Raw genomic sequence first — 4,207 nt, 5'->3', positions numbered from 1 at the left:
ATACTATGTATGTTTTCTAAAAATGCTTTATGCTATATACACTGTACTTACTATATATACTTCCTGAAAATCCAAGGATTAGTAACTGTATCAGTCAGATGATTTGACTGCAAAGAAATGAATTCTGGCTAGTTTAAGCAGAAGAGGGATTTATTACAAAAATTATCTGCGAGGTAACTCACAGACCCTCTGGAAAACAGACCACTTGAAATAATGAAATACTGCCGAACCCCACACAAGGTTACTCCAGTAAAGACACTACTCAGTTTATGGATAGCTGGAGCATTGGTTGTAGTCTCCTGAGTGTTGCTCCTTAACTCACCCTCAAGTGTAGGTTCTCTATTGAGGAAACTGGCTGCCTCTAGCGTTGAAGTTGGCATACACGTAACGTCACACCGTATATGCTGAAATACAGAGAGGAATGCAGTTACGGTGAAAAAGAGCCCAATTATATGGTCTTGCCTCTCAATATAAAAGCCGGACACTTACTTCAATCTCCCTCGTTGCTAGGCTCTGTCAATTGCGTGCTCTTGCACCTGACTGACTGTGAAGCTAGAGATATAAAGAAGCAAGTGAGTTTATTAATTAGCATAGCACAAATCAGAAATGGATTTTCACTGTGAAAATTAGTGACTTTTGAATGAGCAAAATGAACATTAGATGTGACATTTTGATGAAATCAACATTTAGGATATTATTATGGGCTGAATTGTGTTCTTTCAAAATTCATATGTTGACTCAATATCTCAGAGTATGGCTGTATTTGGAGATAGAGCCTTTAAAGAGATGATTAAGCTTAAATGAGGTCATGAGGGTGGGCCCTAATCCAACGTGCCTGGTGTCCTTATAAGAAGAGGAAATTTGAACACACAATGAGAAACCAGGGATGTGCGTGCACAAAGAGAGACCTTGTGAGGACACAGGGAGAAGGTGTCTGCATGCCCAGGAGAGAGGCCTCAGGGAAAATACTAAACCTGCTGACACCTTGATCTTGGACTTCTCGCCTCCAGAACTGTGAGAAAATAAATTTCTGTTGTTTAAGCCTCAAAGTCTGTGGTATTTTTTTATAGCATTACTAGCAAACTAATACACATACGTAGACTGGCTAAAATAGTAGAGCCATTCCATAACATTTAATGAAGAGGGCAGAAGAGTCCAGTGAAGCCTGCAGCCTTTTTTGCCTAGGGACAGTGCCTGACTCGATCCCTAAATGGTCCTGTGTCCAGCCACTTACTTGAAGGATTTCTAGTTGTCTGATGTGGACCGTGAGGCATCCAGAAATCCTGCCTCCGGAATGTTGTCATGTCTGCCTTGAGGAAATGTTTCATTTAGGGCGGTCGAGAGAGCACCTAAAAAGATGGAAAACTGGGACTTCTCTGAGCTTACCAAACCTGTCATATGAACTGTTAATAAATTTTATTTACTAAATATGTATGTGGAACAGAATTTGGTCCAAGATTTGGTTTCATTGTGAACAGCAGTGAGATGATGGGGAAATAGCTACACTTCGCTCACCTTGGGCATGGCCACACTGGCTCGGATTGGTTTATTGCAGGTACTCACAGGTGCTGAGCGTCCCTTTCAATGACAAATCTCTCTTAGTGACCGGATGGAGAAATGGGCTCCATGACAAGTGCAAGGCTTTAGTTTCCTATGACCCAAACCTTGGCCTTCCCTTTACTTGCTAATTTTAAATAAGGTTGTTTCTTCAACTAAGCACTTGTGTTTTTCTTTACAGCAGATACCCAAAATACTCGCCACGAAACATTTCTCAGAAAGAGGGTTCCGTGATTAAATAACTTTGAGAAACAGTTAAATGCATATTTAAGATTGCTTTGGAGATTCAGAATGCATGTTAACATCGTGTTGAAGATATAGCGAAGTCTGTAGTAATGAAACTTGTTTAAATTTATTAATCCAGAATTGCCCACGTGGCCACAGACCCCTTGTACCCTTTCAGAGCACCAATTAATATCCCAAGGAACTGCTGTTCCATGGAGCACACTATCTAAAGTGCAGATCTTGATAGTGTGATTAGATTTGCTCTTTTTTTCTTCACTTCACAGAGAAAGTTCTATCTTTCGGTATTTGCACATGCAAGTAAATTGAGGCGAGACATAGTTTCAGATCTATGGTGAGCCAAGTAATTGACAGATTAAATTACGTATCATTTTCACAGGTTCAGAGGCTTGTTTTTTGAGAGGCCAAGACCTTGCTTGGGAGTAATATGGTGCTCGATGTATTGAAACCTGGGCAGACATCCCCACAGAGCATGTTGGAAAGGCTTTTCTGGGCCATGTTGATCATGACATTTAAGTGCCAATCAAATAAAATAAAACAAAAAAGGTACAAAATTAAACTGATACAAACCAGATATTTCTGGATGCAGGTCAAACCAACCACAATGAAGGAAGCCCTCTGGCAGTTAGGAGCATGCCTTCAGAAGTGTCATCCAAAATGGGGCACTTGTTCAGTATTAATAAAGTTCTGGGCTGGCAAAGGGTAGCTGGGTTTGAAGCGAGGAATGTGCTCCAAGGGAGAACAGACAAAGAATAGCCCCTTCTAGACAGTGCTTTGCTAAGGCTAATGTAAACCGCAGAGCAGGGGCTCTGTGTGCTTTAGAGTGGTATGGTAGTTTGTTAGTGCTGTCCATCCATATTTTCAAGTTGTCTTCCTTTTGGGCAAATAGCAGCATTGAATTTCTATGCCATTTTTGAAGCCGGGCATGGTTATATGACTTGATTTAGGCAACAAAATGTGATTGAAAATGATGTGTGTCACTTCTAGACTGAGGACTATGAGAGCCGGTGAATAATTTTCTACCTTCTCTAGCCAGAGCCACAGTAATTGACAGCATTTGATTGTAATAAAATACAAACTGAAAAAAAGTGTATACTATTTGGAAGCAGAGGATGAAACTACCAGTATAAATTATGTAGATGATATGATTGTCTATCTAAAAACTCAAGACAATCCACCAGAAACTGATTAGAAATTCAACAAGATGAATGTATTAAAAATTAATGTTAAGAAATCAAGTTTTCTTTGATATCAACCATAACCAATTAGAAAATTTATTGGAACAAAACTATCCTTTTCAAAATATACCCTGTACACATTCTGGAAGGATCAAATAAAAAATTGTTTTAAAGTTTGCAGAAAGAAGTGCTAGAAGGATAAATAAGAATTAATAAAAATGGTCACCTACAGAGAATGGGGTGATGGGGTAAGGAAGGTATGGGTAGAGGCAAGACCTCTCTGTGTGTAGTGTATATCTATCTCTAGAGATTTGGCCTTTTAATCATGTAAATGTATTATCTTTTCAAAATATAAAAATTAAATCATATACCAACTTGTAGTAAGCAAATGAATATTGAATCAAATGGGGAATTAGTTTCTATGCTTAAAAACACAGGAAGAAATTGAAAAGACATGGATAGATTGATGATATAAAAATTTTAAATTCTGTTTGACAAATAACACCGTGAACCAAATCAAAATAAAATGACAAATCATGAAAATATATAACCAAGGAAATATTTTATATTCACACTTTTTTCAATAACAACAACAACAACAACAACAACAAAAAACTAGGAGTAGTCCAGAAAAAAAAAAAGACACAAAAGATAATTTATATGTAAAAAAATATGAGTGGCCATTAAACTGAAGGAAAGCAAAGACCACTCTCAACAGTAATCACATAAATGAAAATTAAGATGAGATATAATTTTTAGTTGATCAATTTGACAAGGATTAAGAAGAAATTTAATATACAGTGTTGATGAGAGTGATAAAATGAACTAATTTATAGTAAATAAGTGAAAAAGTAGATTATAAAAATGTTTATATTTTTCCAATTAAAAATATATACATATGTTTAGAATAAAAAATTTGGACAGAAATATAATGAGATATTAATGGTCATTACATTATGTTGGCCATACATAATCTATATTTTTTGCTTTAATTTTTAATACAGTTTTCAAAATTTCAATAACAAACATGCACTATTTTTCAAAAGAGAAATTTTGTTTTTTAAAAGAATGTGAGATAAGAATCTAAAGTTTTCCTCATCCTCTCTACAAAAATCTTTTCATCAGATTCTAATGAAACATTATTTCCTGAAGATGTCATTAAAAACCATTCTTTTAAATATTTTTGTTTAATTTATTTTAAAGTTAATTATAATAGTGCAGCAGAAACA

The sequence above is a fragment of the Pteropus vampyrus genome, unplaced genomic scaffold (assembly GCF_000151845.1).
Source record: "Pteropus vampyrus isolate Shadow unplaced genomic scaffold, Pvam_2.0 Scaffold19, whole genome shotgun sequence".
NCBI lineage: Eukaryota > Metazoa > Chordata > Mammalia > Chiroptera > Pteropodidae > Pteropus > Pteropus vampyrus.
This window is presented reverse-complemented; position numbering follows the sequence as displayed.